At 32.1% G+C, this 23,296-nt stretch overlaps 1 long non-coding RNA gene across 2 annotated transcripts in view; it reads left to right on the forward strand.

Moving 5' to 3' along the window:
- Window positions 1–456: 456 nt before the first annotated feature.
- The window catches only part of LOC108913318, a 77,750-nt gene continuing 54,910 nt past the window's right edge, over window positions 457–23,296 (forward strand). The window contains exons 1-3 of one of the 2 annotated variants that reach the window (XR_001964614.2): window positions 457–546; window positions 3,430–3,554; window positions 3,677–3,882. This is a non-coding gene — a long non-coding RNA (uncharacterized LOC108913318). Of the gene's footprint in view, window positions 547–3,429; window positions 3,555–3,676; window positions 3,883–23,296 lie in introns of those variants that run through there. The other variant, XR_002763181.1, reaches the window with a different exon arrangement.

Raw genomic sequence — 23,296 nt, forward strand, 5'->3', positions numbered from 1 at the left:
AAGCGGTTGTTATTGATTATGGTAGAAAACTGAACGTCTTATTTTGAGTTTTTTCAGTTTATATACTTTTTTGCCGCGCCCATTAAAAATCTATGCCCACAGAAAGTAATAATTTCAACATTTGGATTTTTTGCGTATTTGTATTTAATTTTTCCAATTATTAACATTTATGAAGCGAAACATGAATATTTCTACTACGAACTAATCATATCAGATTTCACAATCAACCATTATAATCAAATTCTGTAGGTCGATTTTAATCTATATTTAATGTATGATAATGTATTTGAGAAAATTGATAAATATAAATAAAATCAATCAAAATTACAATAAAGTCCTAACAATCAAATTTCTTTGATTAAAAGTTAATTGAAGATATAGCTAATAGTAACTATGTAAAATTATGAAAGCCTTTCAAAGATTTATAGACCTTGTACCAATTTAAATTAATTTATTCGTTATTTAAATTTGGATGGATATTACATAGAGATTAATCCAGGCTCGTATTTTAGTTCTAATACGACAATCGCTTTTACAATGAAACAAGTAAGTGTATTTTCTTAAATTTTGAATTATTCTATTTTCACATGGTGTTATTTTGTAGGTATATTCGAACTGTTCTTACAAAATTTAACAAAAATCCTAATTTAAGACAGCTATGATAACAATATTATTGCAAAAAACATATATTTTATTATTAGATCTCATATTTTCAATTCAAACAAATACAAAAATATAAATTTTTAATAAAACTAGTATTACACTACACTAATACCTAGTAAACAGCTAGTAATAAATAAAATTATCCAACATAAAAATTGAAAATAATTTGTCCAAACCTAATTAATACAATAAACATATACCAAATATACTGAAATTGTTAAACAATGCAATCATTCAAAGAAATATCCTGTGATTCCTGCTGCCCTGCTATCACCCTTGACAAAGAATAATCACGTAAAAGAACAACTGCTATAAAGAAATCTTTCGGTTTCCATATTTTACTTAGAATTGTTTCTTTTGCAGCTTTCCTTCTCGTACACAAATTTAATATTAACAAAAAAAAACATCAAAAACTTTTGTACATGACTACATCGATTATAATTGGTTTTTATCTAATTACAATAGTTTTTTTACATCAGTTGATTGATTTAATTTTCTGACATAACGAGATTGTAAAATTAGTCATTCTACAAAATACCTAAGAGTTTTATAAGGCCGCCAAATTTTAAAAACTTCATTGACTGCGTTGTTTTACGGCTAGTCAGTTTGTAAAACGGCTGGGAGATTCCAGGTAATTACTATTTTTCTTTGCAAATCACACTTACGACTTCTTTTTATTTCTTAACAATGTCTCTTAGTAACAGCGAAAAATTCAAGTACTCTGCTTGGGCTTACCTTTAAAGTTATTAACAGATTGAATCAAAGAAATAGTAACATTTTTAACAATTTGGGGACAAACAGGAACTTTTACAAAGAACGACATTTTTAGTTGCAAATTTATATTCTCAATTTACAAATAAATAAGTTTTCTTCATAAGTATAGTCGTGGGACACACTGTGTATTGTGTATTTAGTAAAAATGTCCTATAATATAATACCTATAAAAAAAAGTATGTTAATGTTATTAACATTCATTCAAAAGTTAATGCAAATCTGTTCAGCAAACTATCAATTCATTTTACAACACGACTAAATGAATTTAAGCGTTTTATAAAATGACAGTAATGCTTTAGGTAGAATATTAAACAGGTGAAAAGTTGTCAACCTATCGGGGTATTAGTCGTTTTGTAAAACAACCAGCCGTCAAATGACTAGTCAGATAGTAAAATACCCCAAAGTCAACGAGGATCTGATAATCTATCTTTTTATAAAAGAATTTTTTAATATGGCAACTACACAAATAACAGGAACCAGAAAAGATAGAAGAGATAATTTTGTGCAATTGGTACAATATAGTAGTCCCTACAAAATTAGTTTCTGTCCCAAATAATTTTAAATGTCACCATGGGAATGGGAAGGGCATGTAACAATGTATTTATTGAGAAAAAGAAGATATTCTAATACTTTTCGAGTTTTGAATAGATACATATCCTTAAAGTTTCATTAGAGAGGAGAAAAATGTGCAAGGAAAAGCCATTTTCGACCAAATTACTACTTCTTATATCCTGTACCTACATAGTCAGTCAGCGTTATATATGCTAAAGTTTCCTCCCAAAAGGAATTAAACTATCAGGTTCAAGTGCGATGAACTACAGGGCCAAACCTTAAATAAATGGCAACATAATATTTTATGTAGACAACACTGCTGTTATTGTATTTGTGGGCTAAGTCTTAGTATTGATAAAACTCATCATTTAACAAAAAATATTTACTGCATTTACATATATTTACATATATTTATTAATCTTTGGTAAAATCAGTTTTAAAATTTAATATGGGGTGGTACTTATGAAAACACTTTTTTCTAAATTTACATAAATGTAACTCAAAAAATTGTGTTAAAAACAATTTTAAAAGTAGATCGTCTTCTTCCTTCTAATTTGGTATACAAAGTATTTGGATTTTTGAAGATTAGAAAGTTATTTATTTGATGGCGATAAATACATAGATGGTAAAATAAAAACTTTTCGAAGAAAAAGTCTATGACATAACAGCTGAGAATTAATAAAATTTAATAAATTGCTTTGTATCAATTAAAATAACAACAGTGTGAAAATGGTTATTTATTTATTTTTTTTATTTCCAAACTTGGGCTACAGTCTAAAAGCCCAAAACTGCATCCACTAATACACTAAAAAAATAAATAAACTAAACATTGAGAGTGAGAATTAACACTAACTTAATTGTAGAATAACTTAAAGAACTTAAAGATGGTGAACAAATTATACTTATATTAAAACAAATTTATATTCTTAATACTTTTTTAAAATTACTTAAAGTAACATTAAAAATATCCAATCGAGAATTGGTAAGGTAATTGTTGTACTGAGAGGTAATTATCTATAATGGACTATTTAAACCCAGATTGGTATGCTGGGTCGCTAAACTAAACATGTTCACACCTCTGGTAAACCTAGAAGGAACATGAAAATTTATTAAAGAAATTAGATGGGGGGCAGTCTATTAGATTATTCAATAATTGGTTAATATTAACAAATCAGTATGGATCCTCCTATGTTCAAATATCATGATGTTATATTGCTGCTTTATTACTTCTATATCGTGAACATTGACCCTAAAATTAAGATATCGAACAAACCTATCCTGAGTTCTTTCTAACCTTATTTTATAGGCATTATAATTAGGATTCCAGATAACACAAGCAAAGTTAAGTCTACTGTATATATAGGCGTAGTACAATGATTTAAGACACGTTTTATTTCTAAATTCTCTGCATGTCCTAATTATAAATCCTTACATTCTTAGACACTTGACTGCTATATACCCACATGATGTCCAAAGCACAACCTACAGTCAAAGATAACACCTAATCCTTAATTTATGAAACGCGATCAATCATCTGAGTGTTAATATAATAATTAATTAAAGACGTAAGTTTTTAGTGCTAATATTTAATGAAAGTTTAAATTTATAGCAATATTGTACAAAATACCTTCCTGTATATATCACACTCACAATCTTTCGAAAAAGAAACCATGTGAAAATTTTTTAGATCATCAACGTAAAGAAGAAACTTTGAAATTTTAATATATCCACCTATGTCGTTAATGAAAACAAGGAATAACAGGGGCCCAAGATGGGACACTGAGGAACACCAGATGTAATGTGAACCAATTTAGAAAAATGCCCATTAATTGCTACCATTTGTGATCTATGTAAATGTAAGAAGTAAACCAACTTAGGAGTACACCATGTATACCGATCCCAGCTTATTATGTTAAAATAAAATTCAATAAAATAAGATAAACATAAAAATAAAAAAATAATAATAAACAGCCAGTTAAAAGTAAAAGTGGTTTGTTGTTGTTCAATATTGTATTTTTAAATATGAAACTATACATAGCTATTACGAAATATTTATGAAAACGGAACATTTTTGAGAAATATTTAGATCCTGTATATAAATTAATTAATCCAGAAATTTTAACTCTTATCTTTCTTGTATAGTTTTATGTAACTGGTATTATTAAATAAATAAATAATAATATAATATAAGTAGGAACGCGTCATAATAAATACTGTCGACGTATTGTCTGTGCCATACAATTATTTAATTAGGTACTTATCTAATTGTTTAGTCTTATTTGAGAGCTACACACAAACAACTCGTTGATTAAGCGCCTCATGATAGAAATATACTCTGTTTCTTATAAAATTGTTATCTATATCTGCAATTTTGTCTCTGTCCATGCTCTGGAATTAATAAATTCAATTTAAACTAAATTTTACGTACTCTCCATTGTAAAAAATTGTAATAAATTTAATGCACGATTTTATTGCACGTTATCAGGCATATAATGTACAGGTTATTTTTCAGCCACACTTAAAACATGTTGGTCATCTCAGCCATGATAAGAACTGATAAGAACTAATACGTTCGAAATTAGTCCATGCCTGGCGATTCTGTTAACGACGAATCTGAACTGTTTACTGGATATTGCATGTGCTAGATGGAACCTGTAGCTCGTAGAGTAGTTGTTAAATGAATAAAAATTAATAATATTAAAAATAAAAAAGAATATTAAAAAAAATGTATATAAAATTTGTAACCTAAGGGGTTATTTCTTTTCGTTGTGACTAGTATCGTAACGAGTCTGGATTTCAAAAGAGTTTGCTATTTAATTCTCGAAAGGGAGTTTATAATTATCATTACCTTTTAATTAATAAGTGAGAACTTAGAAATGTTGTATGTCCGGAGAATGAATTTCAAGCACTTACCATCCATTGCTTACGTAGAATGTAATCCAGTGACTGGCTGTACAGGGTGACACTAACGTTGAGAGAAACAAAAGAAAACACCAAAACTTCTGGGGAGGGGTTTTGAATAACAATAAACAAAACAAACAAACAAAACAACAACACAACGGCTCGAACAACATCATTAATTAATTTATTGACACGCGACAGCGTACCGATATTCAGGAAATGCGAGATTCATAGCAAAATTTGAAGTGACTTTATCCATTATTAAATTAACCCGAGACTCTAAAACTAAGTAGACTGCTCGATGTGAAACCCAAGAAAGAACTGAATTTTTCTCGTAGATCTTTCCCGAATTCGACACTTCGCTTCGACACGTCCATTTTTTGGGTCCAGAAGCTTTTGTTCTTATCTTATTGGCGGGAACCCTGAATGTTGGGACGCTTTGGCCCGACATTCAGTGTTATGGACAGGGTTTTGGGGATTTTAACTATGCCATGTTAATAATTACCTAATTGACTGGACTTACATATATATAAATGATTCTGTGACTATGTTTACAAACAACCCTATACCTTCCTCTTGTGACTCCGCATATCAATACGGGATGGATTAGCCATCTCATTTAATATATCCTTATTACATATTAGCTTGGAAAATCCGCCAAAAAACCAGCTATTATTATTTTCCTGACAACATTCTAACAACTTATTCTTGGAATTCCTACGTTCTCTGGAATGCATTTCGCGCGTTATTTGAAATATCGATTTTTCTCTTTATACTAGATGCTCAACACATGGCCCCGACAGTTTAAGTGAACTTGTAAAAAAATATATTGCTAAATTTCTCCGAAGGACGACGCTACACCCACTTGAGAGCCCTCAACTTTCGATAATTAGTGTTTTTTTATTTTTTACTTTTTGGCCCATCCGTTCCGAGAACTAATAAATAAATTACTACGCGTCCCGACTTTTGTTATAAATTAATCAACTTTGAGGTGCTATTTGAGGAATTAAATCCAAAAATATCATTAATGAAAAACATTTACTATAAATTCAATTTTAGTGTAAGTTCTTTTCTCTCCCTTAAACTTTAATTACATTTAAGTAATTAAATGTAATAAATAATATAAATAAATTGCCCATGATTTATTTATGAACCGAAATGCGTAGAACGAGGTGAATTGAAATGCCATGATATTGATAATTTTGATAAATATTTAGAAAAACGCACATGATTTGCAGGATTATTGATAAATTCAAAAAGTTCCTTGAGAGAATTAGCAGCCCCAACAAAATTCGTGCCGTTATCTGAATACATATTTTTGCATAGTCCTCGTCTGGTGGTAAATCGTTTAAAGCAATTTAAAAATGAGTCAGTCGTTAAATCATTTACAAGTTCTAAATGAACTGCCTTTGTGGCAAAACAAATAAAAATACATAAATAAGAATTTATTAATTTACGGTTCCGAAGTCTGGTTGACCTTGTTTCAAACGGCCCTGTATAATCAACCCCACAGTTAGTGAAGGGACGAGATGAAATTACCCGATCTCTTCGTAACTCACCCATGACATAATCGTAGTTCCTTGGTTTGTTTCTAAAACATACTATACATTTTTGAAGAATTTTTCTGATCGTGCTTCGACCCGATAGTATCCAATATTTTAACCTAATATTTGCTAATAAGGCTTGGGGACCTGAATGTAAGCTTTTGTAATGTTTATGTAAAATGATTAATTTCATTAATTTGTGACCTTTTGGAAGTAATATTTGATGTTTTTGGTTATATGTAACATCAGAGTTTTGTAACCGCCCGCCTACGCGCATGATACCTAAATCGTCCAAGAAATGATTCAACGATAATAATTTACTAAAAGTTGAAAGTCGTTTTGATTGCTTAAGAGAATTGATGACCGATGAAAACTCTTGAAGATGAGCTAATTTAATTAATAAGTTTAGTGAATCATTGAGTTCGTCTACAGTTAGAACGCCTAGTAGTTTACTATTTCTATGACTAGTTGTATTACTTTTAAAACGTAAACAGTAAGCGAGAACACGTTGAAGTTTTATTAAACTCGAAAGTTTATGAAATATGTTAATATCAATATGGTTAATAGAAACGACCGCAAATTTCTTTTGTTCCGGAATGTTAAAATGTTTGACGTCTGCTGATTTGGACCAATAGTGTTCGTCCAGTTGAAGCCATGATGGGCAATTCCACCATAACTCACATTCCGCTAGTTGACTTGGATCCATCCCTCTGGAGAGGATATCCGCAGGATTGTCATCTGACATAACATGCCTCCATTCAAACCCTTCAGTGATCTGCTGAATTTCTGATGTTCGGTTTGCTACGAATGTTTTCCATTGGTTGGGTTCTCCAGCGATCCATGCTAGTACTATAGTAGAGTCGCACCATAAGTACACTTTGTTCACTTCTAATCCAATTGCATGTAAAACATTTTTAGTTAATTTTGCTAACAGATATGCACCGCACAATTCGAGCCTGGGAAGAGATATCGTCTTCAGTGGTGGAACGAGCGATTTTGCACATAGTAGCTGAACTTCGTGTTTATTGTCTGAATCCGTCGATCTGATAAAAATGCAAGCCCCATATGCTGACATAGATGCATCGCTAAACCCATGTAATTGAATATCGATTGGTTGTTTGCAAATTACTTGTCTTGGTATTTTAATCTTCATATTAATGAAATTAATTTGTTCTAAAAATTGAATCCAAGTTGTGTGTATTTCTAGAGGCACAGCCTCATCCCAACTAAACTTTAATTGCCATAATTTTTGTAGCAAGATCTTTGCCTTTATTACTGCCGGACCAACTAATCCTAGTGGATCAAATATTTGTGACACAATGGATAGAATATACATTTGATAGAATTGACCGCTGTGTTGTTCTGCATTGTGAGTTGCGTAAATTCACTTTATATTGCAACATGTCCGTGTCTGAATTCCAAAGAAGTCCCAATGTCTTTGTAACTTTGTCATCCGAAAGGAAGTGTTCAATTTGATGCTCCGTGTTGGCTTTATCTTCTAACACTCGATGGTCATTAGACAACCATTTTCTTAATGGAAATCCTGCTTCATTGAGAATTTCTGATAACTCTTGCCGAAGTTGTCTAGCAACCTCCCATGATTGTGCATAGTAGATCGTCAACGTAAAAATCTTTTAAAATGACCCTACGCGCTGCAGGAAATTTGTCCTTATTGTCAAGACCTACTTGTTGTAAATATCGTATTGCTAGAAAGGATGTCCCATATGTGACAGTATTTAGATGGCAATGATCGATTGGCTCATTAATTGATGGTCTCCAAAGAATTCTCTGCAGGTCCATGTGTTCTTCTTTTATCAGTACTTGGCGGTACATTTTTGCGACGTCCGCTGCGATAACGCAATTGTACTTACGAAATCTGATTAGAATGTCGAACAAGTCATCCTGGATTTTTGGACTAACCATTAATTTGTGATTTAAAGAAATACCTGTATCTGTTTCAGCTGAACCATCGAAAACAACACGAAGTTTTGTCGTTTGTGGGGATTCGCGTAAGACTCCATGATGAGGTAAGAAATACACGACCTTAGGTGTTTCATTTATCAAGTGATCTTCGATCCTTGTCATGTGCCCTAGATCTTCATATTCTTTCATGAAATCCCTGTAGTGTTTTTCAAACTCCTCATTTGATGCTAACCTTTTTTCCAAATTGTTAAATCGCTTCAATGCCCTGGAATACGAATTTCCTAATTCTTCCAAGTATTGGTAAATTTACTATAAATCTTCCGTCACCGTTTCGCTCTATCGTTTTGACAAAAATGTCTTCGCATTCCCTTTCCTCTTTTGATAAAATATGGTGATTCTGGACGTTTTCTATTCTCCAAAACTTTTCCAACTGATCTTGTAGGTTTAGATTGTCGTTTTGTTCTACACTAAGATTGCAGATTCGTGTTTGCTTAGTCAGACTTGATTGCGTAGGGGGTACCGTTCCCGAAATTATCCAACCTAACTTTGTTTTCTGAATGATAGGCAAACATTTTCCTAACCTTATTTCTCCCACACAAAGTAAATCCCAAAATATGGTAGCTCCAAGTAAAATGTCTATCTTGCCCGATTTATTGAAAGTGGTGTCCGCTAGATTAATGTTTCCTGGAATATTGAAATTGACTGTATTTACTGTAGTGACCGGCAAATTGTCGGTGATTTTGTTTAATAATAAAAATGACGAATTAATGTGATAACCATTAAACTTTGAAGCAATTGTCGCGTTTGTAATGTAATGAACATTTGCGGCTATTTGATTTATACCTACTACCGGCACGTTTGATTTTTGAACTGATAGTTGTAATCTGTCACATAATTCTTTCGTTAAGAAATTGGACTGAGAACCAGAGTCTAACAATGCTCTGCATTCATGTGATTTCCCGAATTTGTTTGTTGTTATGAAAACCAAAGCCGTTGATAATAATATCTCTGAATGTACCTTGACGTTTGCTGTTAATGAAGTGGTATCATTGTTAATCCCTTGTGGTTTGCAGTTTGTATCAGCCAACTCTACCCCTGATTGACTGCTGCCCGCATTTAATGTGTTTTTTGATATTTGTTCCGGCTTGTCTACATGCAATAACGAATTGTGTTTCTTTCCGCAATGTTTGCAACCCTTAGAAGTGCAATTCTGTTCGATATGACCATGCCTTAAACAATTCCAACATAAGTTGGACTTTTTTATTTCATCACGTTTAGACTGAACTGGTAATTCAATAAACGTTCTGCAATTAAATATTTGGTGAGGTTGTTCACACAGAAAACAAGTTTCATGTGATGTTACAAAACTTTTAGAACCCTTAGAATGGTCAGTTACTTGATTTCTATGAAAATTTCCCTTTGCCCCAAATTTTCCTTCCCTTGAATTGTTTGAATATAAATATTGACATCTGTATGCTAAAAAATCTATAAATTCAGACATTGTTGGAAACGATTTGATTGAGCACTTTTTTCCATTCATTTTTTGTTATTGAGTCTAATTTCTTTTCTAATAAATAGATTAGTAAGACATCCCATGTGTCAACCGGTAACTTTAAACCTTTTAAAACCCTAACCGTTTTTCTTATTTCGTCCAAAAATCTTTTTAAACCTGTATATGATTCCTTTTGCATTGGCGGAAATTCGCATATTGAATCAATGTGACTTAACGCAATAAGTTTATTATTTTCAAAACTGTCTCGTAATAAATGCCACGCCTCAATGTAATTTTCATCGCATACTTCTAAAGACTGTATTACTTCTGCGGCTGCCCCTTTTACTAAACTTTTGAAATTAAAGAATTTCTGAACCGGCGTTAACTCTTCGTCGTTATCAATCATGGATGTAAACGCGTCGCGAAACTCCAACCACGATTTGTAGGAACCATAAATGGTGTTATTTCAATAGTACTTTACATTTTTCGCTTTTTTATGAACCGGCCCTGAACTTTTGTTGCGCTACTATCTCTCCTGCTTTTTGATTACCCAATAATCTTTTTGCGTCTCCGCAACTCTATTTGTCTCTATTCGTAATAACGTCATCTCTATTTGTAATAACTCCTCAAAAATATCCCTTTCATTTTTTTTGTAATTCTGTTTCATCGATTTCCTCTATTTGTTCCTGAATTTTATTAAATTGATCATACATTTCCTCGCACCTCTTTATTCTCTCTGAAAGCTGAGAAAGAGTTTCTTCCCTGACTCGCTTAAAAACCTTTCAAATCGGGTTAACTGCCCTTTGATGTTACCGCGTTTTATTTTTAATGATTTTAAATCTGTCATTTTAACGCCCGAAAGAGTTATTTTATTTACTTGCCGGTATGCCCTGTGCCTTTACCAAATCGTGCGTCGTGCTCTAAGCCCGAGTGATATTCAACACGCCGCTCTCACTCTTCTTTTGACTCCTTTGACTCTCTGACTCGCTGCCGTTCCCCGCTGCTGCTTTCTTTACCCCAAGAGATGTCCAGGTACTCCCTTGTCTTGTTGGTACTCCCTTGACTTGTTACCTGGTGATCTGTGCTGCACGAAGTCCCTAGAAATTCCTGTCGATTTTGCTGCCTTTTACTTTTCCTCCACTGACTGGATTTGCTTTTCTCCCCTAATGAGAAATACCACGAAACACTTTTACTAGTGAATCGCGGCTCGAATGGACCAATGTTTGGTTTTGTGGTAAATAAATTGACCTTAAAGTGGACTCTATATTTGTTGACAAATGTTACAATATGAGATGTATCAGAATCCTACTTTTTTCTATGTTATTACAAAAAACTAAACTTAAGCTAAGGAAACTAAGGAGCGTGCTCCGTCCAGAGAACATGTGGGGACTCATCAAACGGGCGATTGCTAATGAGCTGATCACCACCAAGCACCAATCGGTTGAAACTCTCATCAGAGAATGGCATCACAATGTCGAACTCCAACAGAATTCTAAAGTCTGTATAGAGACCATGCCTCGAGACATAAAAGCTCTATTTGCGATAAAGGGTACATCACTAAATACTAAGATTAGTTTTAGCAGATTTCCATTAATGCACATATAGCTTTTACGAAAAAAATTAATAGTTTCGCCCACGTAACTCGTTGTTTTTATGATCTTAATAATACACTCTTTTAAATAAAATATAGCTGCAAGCCATAGAACCAACTGTTTGTTCAAAAAATTCAGTCAAACTAGAAAATAGAAGAAACTGAATACTGTCCCTAATAATTTGTCCACCCACTGTAGATACTGCTATCTTGCTTAGTTTGGTCTTGGTTAGTAAGTGTCAATAAAAGCAGTAAGCAATAATTCTAGTCAANCTCTCACTCTTCTTTTGACTCCTTTGACTCTCTGACTCGCTGCCGTTCCCCGCTGCTGCTTTCTTTTCGCCAAGAGATGTCCAAGTACTCCCTTGCCTTATTGGTACTCCCTTGACTTGTTACTTGGTGATCTGTATTGCACGAAGTCCCTAGAAATTCCTGTCGATGTTGCTGCCTTTTACTTTTCCTCCACTGACTGGTTTTGCTTTTCTTCTCTAATGAGAAATACCATGAAACACTTTTGCTAGTGAATCGCGGCTCGAATGGACCAATGTTTGGTTTTGTGGTAAATAAATTGACTTTAAAGTGGACTGTATATTTGTTGACAAATGTTACAATATGACATGTATCAGAATCCTACTTTTTTCTATGCTATTACAAAAAACTAAACTTAAGCTAAGGAAACTAAGGAGCGTGCTCCGTCCAGAGAACATGTGGGGACTCACCAAACGGGCGATTGCTAATGAGCTGATCAATGTCGAACTCCAACAGAATTCTAAAGTCTGTATAGAGACCATGTCTCGAGACATAAAAGCTCTATTTGCGGCAAAGGGTGCATCACTAAATACTAAGATTAATTTTAGCAGATTTCCATTAATGCACATATAGCTTTTACGAAAAAAATTAATAGTTTCGCCCACGTAACTCGTTGTTTTTATGATCTTAATAATACACTCTTTTAAATAAAATATAGCTGCAAGCCATAGAACCAACTGTTTGTTCAAAAAATTCAGTCAAACTAGAAAATAGAAGAAACTGAATACTGTCCCTAATAATTTGTCCACCCACTGTAGATACTGCTGTCTTGTTTAGTTTGGTCTTGGTTAGTAAGTGTCAATAAAAGCAGTAAGCAATAATTCTAATCAATTTCACTTTCTTTTCCCCGTTTCCTGATTAAAAACATTTGATATTTAGTTTTGTTAATGTCCTTTTAGACTTTCACTTCTAGGTAGAACATAGAGAAATTTTGAATATCAAATTTAGGTACGGTCTGAAATCAAAATAAAAAAAGAAGCTATGTCATCATTTATTTTAAAGCAACTTATTACTTCTTTTTAGGTGGTATTTCCCCTGCTTCCAGAATTTTTAATAGCCTTTTGATATAACTTCGCTTAATTCTTCTAAAAAATATACTTTTATTTTATGTATGTTCTGGACTTTGTAGGAAAATTTGTAGTAACGAAAAGTTCATTTAATAACGAAATTCGAAAGATGGGATTAATAATAAAATGAAAATTAATCTTGCATCATTTATTTGAGAAAATTTTAGTATGATGTTCACTTATATTCTGGTATTGAACTAACTAAAGCTTTCTGATCTTCAGCATCTTTTATAATCGCACGAAGAGACTCTAAAAAAGTTATTTTGATTTAACATTGATGATAAAATTGCATGTTACATATTTTTATTTTGCTAAGTCCCAAATTTTTACATCACAGAAAAATATGCAGTTTCACGAATCATACAACACATTACAAATATGTGGTGTAAGAAAATGAAGCAAAACAATTCGATAGGCTATCAGTTAAAGTACGGGTTGGCGCTCGCTCTCACAAATTTTGACGTTTGTAGGCTTTCACAATCCAAAGGGCATTGCAATCGCACTTACACTTATCACTTTTACGGCCTAACTCCCAAGACTGCCATGCGGACAATGTTAACAACCCTCTTGTCCTGTATAGTAATAGTTTGATCATTTGATTACCTATTATTATTCACACTTCAAGAAATTGTTTTGCCTCATATTCCTAGACCGAGAGCACTACCATATTTTTGTTAGAACTTTAAGGTGTAGGCTAAATAGTGATGAACAGGAAATAAACTACTTAATAATAATGCGAATCAACTTGGTCACTTCCAACATCGTTCCATTCACATGGCTGATTTTCAGTATGTCGAATGTCTTCGAAATGATCTGTCAGAACTTCTTGAAGATGTGCCTTTAGCTGTACGACAACGAATGTGAATCTTGCACGATGATGCTCCACCTCATTTTCGACAAAATGTTCGAGAGTACTTTAATGAAAATCGATAGACCAGTAGTATGGCAAACCGCGGTCTCCTTACTACCATTTCGAATTTTTTTATCGAAAGAAAGTGGAGTGTAATTTCTCCGAAAGTATGAAGTAAAGAGAAAACTACATACGCCACTTGTAGCCAAATTTAAAAATATTTTGACGGCTCTCGTAACAAAAAGATAATTTAAAAAGATAAATTCTAAAGAAGTTTATGCAGAGACATACTAGTAAGTCTGTATATTCCTTTAATCATGCAATTCTGTTAACTGTGCAATAATAAAATTGTGTCACGTATATTTAGATAGCGCTGTTTCGCTTACTTTTGTCACTAAGAGTCACAGAACGCAGTAAGCAATTCTAGTCAGTCAATCAGTCCCTTCACCCAATTATTTTTATTTTATTTTTTAGTTCTGTTAATGTCCCTCTAGCTTGCTGGGTAGTACATAGAGAAATTTTGAATTTTAAATATTTATGTTCTGAAATCAGAAAAATTAATTGCTTTTTCAAAAATCTATTCTGACATTAAAAGATAGGTAAAGTAAAATAAAAAAGCAGTTATGTCATCATTTATTTTAAAGCAGCTTATTACTTCTTCTGAGGTGATATTTCCTCTGCTTCCAGAACTTTTATCAGATCTCCAGCGTCTGTTATAACTCTGTCTAGTTCTTCTAAAAAAATATGCTTTTATTTTATGAATGCTCTATAACTTGTAAGTGATTGTGCACTTTTTCAACCACGCTAAGAACAAACCGAAGTAAGAGATGACATCTAGATGATAAAAACTTTGTAGTAATGCCAAGTTCATTTAATGATGAAATTCGAAAGATAGGGTTAATAATAAAATAGAAATTAATCTTGTATCATTTATTTGAGAAAAGTTTAGTATGATGTTCACTGATGTTCTGGTATTTCACTAACTAGCGTTTGTAGTTCTCCAGCATCTTTTAGAAACGCGCGAAGGGACTCTAAAAAAGTTATTTAGATTTGACATTGATGTTAAAATTGCATGTTACTACTTGTTTTTTATTTGCGATGTCTCAGGTTGTTAGATCACACAAAAATTTGCAGTTTCACGAAACATATTAGGTACAATTATGTGGTGTAAGAAAATGAAGCTGAACAATTCTATAGGCGTGTATTAAAAATTATGAGTTTCATATACTACCACCAGTCGTGACACAAACACAGATAAGTGAAAGTACATGTTAACGCTTGCCCACAAATTTATCATTATTATTTATTACACTACCTATTATTTTTACTAACGCATTATAATAATTTAAGTAAAAATTGACCCTTTTTGAGCATGCTTTTTTAGATCTAAATGGGGGCGGTCTATCTTCTGAAACTGAGGATAATATCAACAATTAGACGGACCCTCTTGTCTTGTATATTTAGTTTTATTATCTCATAATTCTTTGGTGGTATCAATTTAATTGGTTTCCGATATGGGTGATTCAGAACTTATCTTAAAAAGTGGCAGCAAAGTCGATGATATCACCAAAAAATGTCTTAAGTTTTCTGCAGACGCCTACCTAGATAACTTTAACCGATATGATTTAACAAATGCCTATTTATCCAGTTTTACTGTGGCTCTTATCATCATGATTCATTTTGTACATCAATCTTGGAAGTGTCAAAATGGCCTATGTGTACAGCAACGCACAATTAATAGATACTGTTTTAATGTATGGTGAAGCAAGACAAATTGCATTAGGTAATAGTTTCTCCCTTGTTTGCAGAACGTTTCCCAGATAGACATGTGCCAAATATTGCTATTTTTAGTAAAAGGGTGTAATGAGGGCGTGAAACGGGCAGGTTGGGATGAAATCGCGAAAGAAATAGACATACCCCTAAATCTTATTGTAGCAGCCGAAGGAAAAAAAAATCAAATACAGTGAATGAAAAACGCTGTTAGACAAGAACCTGGAGTGTCCCAAGCAACAGACTGGCACATATTACTCGAGGCTCAAAGATGAAGCTGTGTTTCCATGAAGTAATGATCACTACACACTCTGAGTACTGGAAAACCCGGATAATCGACGATCACTTAATTAAACTGTTCATGTTATCAAATCGAATGGTTGGTTTTCAGTATCTTGAATGTCTTTGAACTGAGCTGTTTGAACTTCTTTTATCTGCACGACAACGAATGTGGTTTTTGTTTATACGATGGTAGGCCCCCTCATTTTCATCAAATTGTTCAAAATTGTCTAAATGAAGTTCAAGAAGTACGGTGGATTGGCAGAAGACAAGTAGCATGGCCACCACCACCAGAAGTTGAAACTCTTGCTGATTTACGTGAATGTATTACAGATGCTGAAATAGTTTACTACAGCCAGACCAGTGAAGAGAAGGAACATTTTTCTTGATTCATCAAAACTGGACCACGCGTGCAAAAATGTGCTTCGAGTCGGTGAAAAAATTTTGAATAGTTGTTATATCACATAAGCATTATATTTTTATAATTAAAATACTAATCAACATTTAACAGTGATATGAATTAATACAATAATGAAGTAATGATTTCGCTAAAATAGAATAATTACGATAACACTCTACTATTTGTTACTTCCTTAAATTCTATTCGTGTTTTGTGTGTATATATATTGTATTCATAATCTAGTAAATTCTAGTAGCGCGTAGATAAATGTGTCTGTAATTTTCGAACTATTTTTTTAATTTATTTTTTACACTACGGTATTTGAATAGATCCATTTTATACCCCATAAGTTGTGAATCACCCGGGAGAAAAAATTTGGCCGGTTTCTATTCGCTCCTATATCTCTGTTATTACACTAGATATCAAAAACATCTAGTGCAATACTTTTTTCAGTTCAACTGCATATTTTTGCAAAATTACTATTTCAAATATGCGTAAAGCCGATCGTACACCGAAAATTGTTCTGTGCTTCTAAAGCAAACTCTGCCGATTTCGCATCGCTCCAACCCGCTTGATATGGCATCGCACGGGATAGCATAGCGCAGTTTTTGGTGTGCAGCCGGTTTAAAGCATTACACTTACTTATGATCGCATCTTTGTTGGGGATCAACGGCGTCACCGAATCCAGAGGCGGCATCCTCGGATGCTGCATCGGCGGCGGTGCCTGTCCAGGTGGTACTTGTGGGGTATTTTTTCGTGCAGTTGCTTGAGTTGCTGTAACAATTTAATATAATGCAGTCAGTGCAATAATGATAAAATAAACTACAATACCTAGAGACACGAAGAGGAAGAAACCTAGTAGACACATACCGAGCGTAGCCTGAAAAATATAAGAGAAAAATATGAAAAAATTGCATAACAAGGCTGTATTAAACATCTCACCTCGAATTTCACTATTTTAAGATAAAAAACTAATAATAAAATATTTCTTTTTAGATATCGTGTATATTTTTAATATTCAAGTGAGAGTGAACTACTTATAAGCATTTTTGCAATAATATCTTATACAGGGTGTGACTTTAAGTGGGGGTTAGTTTTTAGGGTTAATAGTATGTTTTCCTCCGAACACGAATTTGAAATTATTTCTTTTAATCAAGTAAATAGTCGAGTTATAATTAGTTTTTTAAAATGCACTTTAATTCTTGTATACGCCGCCACTATGTGAAATTGTATTAGTGCAATATCAACGCTGTCAGTTGTTTTTAAATGAATCTACATTGTGGGCTGTAACAATTAAAAATAATTTAGTGAAACCGATTGCATTTGTATATATTATATTGTATTCTTAGCAGGGTGTTATTTTAAAGTCACAATATTTTTTTATGTCAATGTGGACGAAGCTTCCTCGCACCTAATGTAAAACAGGAATGGCCGAAAACTGCACTACTTTATTTGGTTACATATTTGTTTAGTCTTCGACTTTATCGGTTTGGAGAAGGTTATACATAAAGTGCCTTTATGTGGACGTGGTGTAAGTGTACAATCTTTAACGATATTTATTTTAGTGTTCAATGACGAAAAAGTGAAATTTTGCGTTTTAATTTCAAGTTTTTGTACATTATATATGCTACTTTTTATTAGGAGCAAAGAAGACGATATCAAATAGATTACGCCGACTTATAAGTACCAAATAAGAAAAAGTTTGTCAGATGGGTGCAACATTTAAGAGACTATGGAGTTTTTTAAACAAAAATTTTAAACGCCGCGTAGAAGAGGATCGTGGTGCCAGTACTCGAAGATTTTCTACAAAATCTTAAGTGTTATGTTATAAAAATCTGATGAATAAACAGACTATATAGGTATATTTATTTTATTATTATTGATTACTGCTTGAGTTTGCTGCTAAGTTACTTGTTAAATACTGTTTCATAGTTTATCTTACTTAAAAGAATTAAACTTTAGTTTTTGTGTGATGGTAGAGCTCACCTCACGGAGAGAAGTTTGGGAATTTAATCTTTAATAACCTTTCCTTTAAAAATAAGATTTGATAACAATGCACAGCCCAGATTCCAATTGTGCATGCTCTGCGACTAAAGCACGCCATAGTTTGAAGTTACGCTAGCTTCGGCAGACTCGAGTTCTGTCAGTACAGCATTGACGTGATTGGGGTGGTCAAAAATTAATTAAAAAATAACATTTGCTTGGTTATAACGCAGTGAGTGAAATAGTCATGTAAATTGATAATCACACTTACAGGCCACTGCATTTATTGAGATTCATGTATGATGTTTGTAAATTTTGGAAAAATGGGAAGTAGACGGTTTACTGGTACTACAATATATGAGAAAATACTTTTTTGTACTCAGTGAACTCTGAGGATAGTCCCACCTTTTATTATTCGATAGTACAGGACAGAGATATACTAACCGAATCTAATTAAGAGGTGTGAAAAACTGGCCTAAATGTATTAAGATATAAAAATTGTTTAAATTTATCACTTTCCCCGGTAACTTTATTAACTTTAGATACAATGTGTTTCATTTAAATAACTTTTGTTACCATTTTTACAGTTGGTATGTAGTACAATTTTTTAAATCTGTCTGAATTTAACTATTATCGGTTTATTTTGATTGCAATTTGAAAGTACTGATATAAGAAGGATCTAGGTTGAAACAACTGCAGTGAATTAACTCAATCTCAACGGATTTCCGAGGTGGTACCTTTGAACCACGGGCACCATTGCACCCGGGCGAGAAATCAAATGAAACATACTAGACTTTCTACTTTTGGGGATGCTCTTCCAGACGCTGCCCACAGAATTTGAAAAATAAATCATTCAGGCCATGAAAACGGACCTTCAAGTTGAAAAACACTGCAATTTTTTCCTATTTACAAGGTACGTGCCTAAAAGCAATGTGAACGGTGTCTAGGAATAGGAACGGATCTCTTAACTTAAAATATCCATCGATTTGGTTTGAATTTGAACCAAAATGACCGCTGAACCGGAAAATGGCGCAACAGATTTTTACAACGGTTTTAATTGAAAAAGGTGATTCTTTTTTCGGACAATCTCAATAGACAAAAAAGTATTAGAGTTGGAAACAAAAAAAACTAAAAAACAGGAGAAATATAAAATAACATTAAAATAAAAAAACTAAACAAAAAAGACAAAAAATGACTCTTTAGTTCGACTATCTCCACGCGGTAAGAATTGGAACCCGCCGAATACTGAATGGCTAAATGACGGATGTATTTAGTTTATTGCATAATAAAACCAATTGAGACCAAGAAAAACAAAAACTGACTAATTTCAGGCAAAGGAGTAAAACGAAAATAGGAAGGCTCAGAAATTTTTCCCCGTTTTTTTTCTATTTGGTCAAAATTGAACAAGTTGAAAAAAGAAAAATGACTCATAACAACCGCATTTTCTAGTAAAACCGTTGTAAATGTCTTATTCGACCATTTTTCAGTTCAGCCTCAAGTGTGGTTCATCAAGTGACCAAATCGATCTAAAACCCTTCCCCAAACACCGTTCACATTATTTTTAGGCACGTACCTTAGCGATAAGTACTTCAAAACTCGATGTAAATACTGAAAATATGAAAAAAATGCGGTATTTTCAACGTGGAATTCCGTTTTCGTGGTCTTACAATTAGTGATTTTTTTTACAAATTCTTTGGATACCGTTTGAAAGAGCATCCGCAAAGAATTGAAGTCTAGTAGGTTTAATTCCACGCCCGGATGCAATGGTGCCCTTGTTTTAAAAGTACACCCTCGAAAATCCGATTTTAAAGACCTTAAAATTATTAAACAACTTACTAAATAGTTTTCACTATCGCAATATGACAGTGATGTCAATTATTTCATAATATAATCACTAAAAGTTGACGAATATATTTTAATTTATTATCTGAGAATAATTCCAGTTTCATTACCATTTACAAATATGTATATGAATAGTAAAAGTTGAAATCGTAGCAGAGTTAGTTGTTCCAATTATAAAAAATATATTTATAATAAATATAGAAGTTGCATGTGCCCTTAAGGGATTATAGGTACAATGTTTAATATGATTGTATTTCATAATATATCGTTAAACTGACGGAAATATTTTAAATTATGATCTAAGAATCAATGTTTTATTTCTAATTTCTTTACATTTTACAAACGTATGAAGAGTAAAATACTGAAATCGTCACAGGGTCAGTTGTTCCAATTTAAAAAATATAGGTTGTTTGATTTAAAAAAGTCTTACATCTACAGTCTACAGTTACGTATGACCTTAAAGCATCCACGCTTTTTAATAGGAAATTTTTTAAATATTAAAAATAATCATCGAGGTTCACGATGATCATTTTTGATGGAAAACCCATTACCAAATGGATTTAATTATTTCCGTTACAAAATTACAATATAATGACAGTAATAGTTTCATTTTAGGAATCTGCTTATAAATTATTTAAGGGCAAATGTTTTTTATTCTTCTAATTTCATTGGAACTTGTGAATATATAAGTTGAAATCGGTCCAATTTATAATCAGAATCCCTGAAGATAATTAATAGTCATCAGAAGTTGGCAATATTTTTTTGAGTTATTTCAGAATTAATTAAATTACCTTAATTGGATAATGCCTAAATAATAGTTTAAGACTGAAGTTGGATGGTGCCATATTAGCAAAAATTTTAATAATAACGACAATAATTATTAGAAAATTTGCAGAAATACTTCAAATAATATTAACAAAAACTCGATAGAATTTAAAAATGATCAAAAGCATTCAATAAATTAAATTAAATATCGTCACTTACGGTTTTCATGTTGGAAGCAGTTGTTATTGATTATGGTCGAAAACTGAATGTCTCATTTTGAGTTTTTTCAGTTTATATACTTTTTTGCCGCACCCATTAAAAATCTATGCCCACAGAAAGTAATAATTTCAAGATTTGGATTTTTTGCGTATTTGTATTCAATTTTTCCAATTATTAACATTTATGAAGCGAAACATTAATATTTCTACTATGAACTAATCATATCAGATTTCACAATCAATAATCATAATCAACTTGTGTAGGTCGATTTTAATCTATATTTAGTGTATGATAATGTATGTTTTCGAGAAAATTGATAAATATAAATAAAATCAATCAAAATTACAATAAAGTCCTAACAATCAAATTTCTTTGATTAAAAGTTAATTGAAGATATAGCTAATAGTAACTACGTAAAATTATGAAAGCCTTTCAAAAATTTATAGACCTTGTACCAATTTAAATAAATTTATTCGTTATTTAAATTTGAATGGATATTACAAAGGGTTTGATCTAGACTCGTATTTTAGTTCTAATACGACAATCGCTTTTACAATTAAACAAGTAAGTGTGTTTTCTTAAATTTTGAATTATTTTATTTTCACATGGTGTTATTTTGTAGGTATATTCGAACTGTTCATACAAAATTTAACAGAAATCCTAATTTAAGGCAGCTATGATAACAATATTATTGCAAAAAACATATATTTTATTATTAGATCTCATATTTTCAATTCAAACAAATACAAATATAAATTTTTAATAAAACTACACTAATACCTTGTAAACAGTTAGTGATAAATAAAATTATCCAAAATAAAAATTGAAAATAATTTGTCCAAACATAATTAGTACAATAAACATATACCAAATATACTGAAATTGTTAAACAATGGAATCATTCAAAGAAATATCCTGTATTCTTGCTGCCCTGATATCACCCTTGACAAAGAGTAATCACGTAAAAGAACAACTGCTATAAAGAAATCTTTCTGTTTCCACATTTTACTTAGAATTGTTTATTTTGCAGCTTCCCTTCTCGTACACGAATTTAATATTAACAAAAAAAAAACATCAAGGAAAGGACAATATTTTGAAACTACATCGATTATAATTGGTTTATATCAAATTACAATAGTTTTTTTTACATCAGTTGATTGATTTAATTTTCTGACATAACGAGATTGTAAAATTAGTCATTCTACAAAATACCTAAGTGTTTTATACGGCCGCCAAATTTTAAAATCTTCATTGACTGCGTTGTTTTATGGCTAGTCGTATTGTAAAACGGCTTTGAGTTTCCATGTAATTACAATTTTTTTGGAAAATCACATTTATGACTTCTTTGGATTTCTTAACAATGTCTCTTAGTAACAGCGAAAAATTCAAGTACTCTGCTTGGGCTTACCTTTAAATTTATTAACAGATTGAATCAAAGAAATAGTAACATTTTTAAGAATTTGGGGACAAACAGGAACTTTTACAAAGAACGACATTTTTAGTCTAAAATTTATATTCTCAATTTACAAATAAATAAGTTTTCTTCTTAAGTATAGTCGTGGGACACACTGCATATTGCACATTTATTAGAAATGTCATATAATGTAATACCTATGAGAAATAATATGTTAATGTTATTAACATTCATTCAAAAGTTAATGTAAACCTGTTAATCAAACTATCAATTCATTTTACAACATGACTAAAAGAATTTAAGCGTTTTATAAAATTACAGTAATGATTTAATAGGTAGAATATTAAACAGGTAAAAATAGGCAATCTGTCGGCGTATTAGTCGTTTTGTAAAACGACCAGCCGTCAAATGACTAGTCAGATAGTAAAATACTCCAAAGTCAACGAAGATCTGATAATCTGTATTTTTATAAAAGAATTTTTTAAAATGGCAGCTACACAAATAACAGGAAGCAGAAGAGATAAAAGAGGTAATTTTGTGCAATTTGGTTCAATACAGTAGTTCCTACAAAATTAGTTTCTGACCCAAATAATTTTAAATGTCACCATGGGAATGGGAAGGGCATGTAACAGTGTATTTATTGAGAAAAAGAAGATATTCTAATACTTGTAGAGTTTTGAATAGATACATATCCTTAAAGTTTCATTAGAGAGGAGAAAAATGTGCAAACAAAAGCCATTTTCGTATCGTCACAGACTGCTTCTTAAATGCTCGAAATTGGCAACCCGAAATGGAAGCAGGCTTTTGTTAGCCGGCATCCATCAATGAAATTTAGCGTGGTAACTCTTCTACTTGGTAATAGGCGGCAGTTACAGCGGTGGCTTTGTTGCCAAATAATAACTGCTAAATAAATTTAATGCTTTCAATTATGTAATTAAAGAGATATGGAACTTATCTT

This window comes from Anoplophora glabripennis, unplaced genomic scaffold (genome assembly GCF_000390285.2).
Source record: "Anoplophora glabripennis isolate ALB-LARVAE unplaced genomic scaffold, Agla_2.0 scaffold37, whole genome shotgun sequence".
NCBI lineage: Eukaryota > Metazoa > Arthropoda > Insecta > Coleoptera > Cerambycidae > Anoplophora > Anoplophora glabripennis.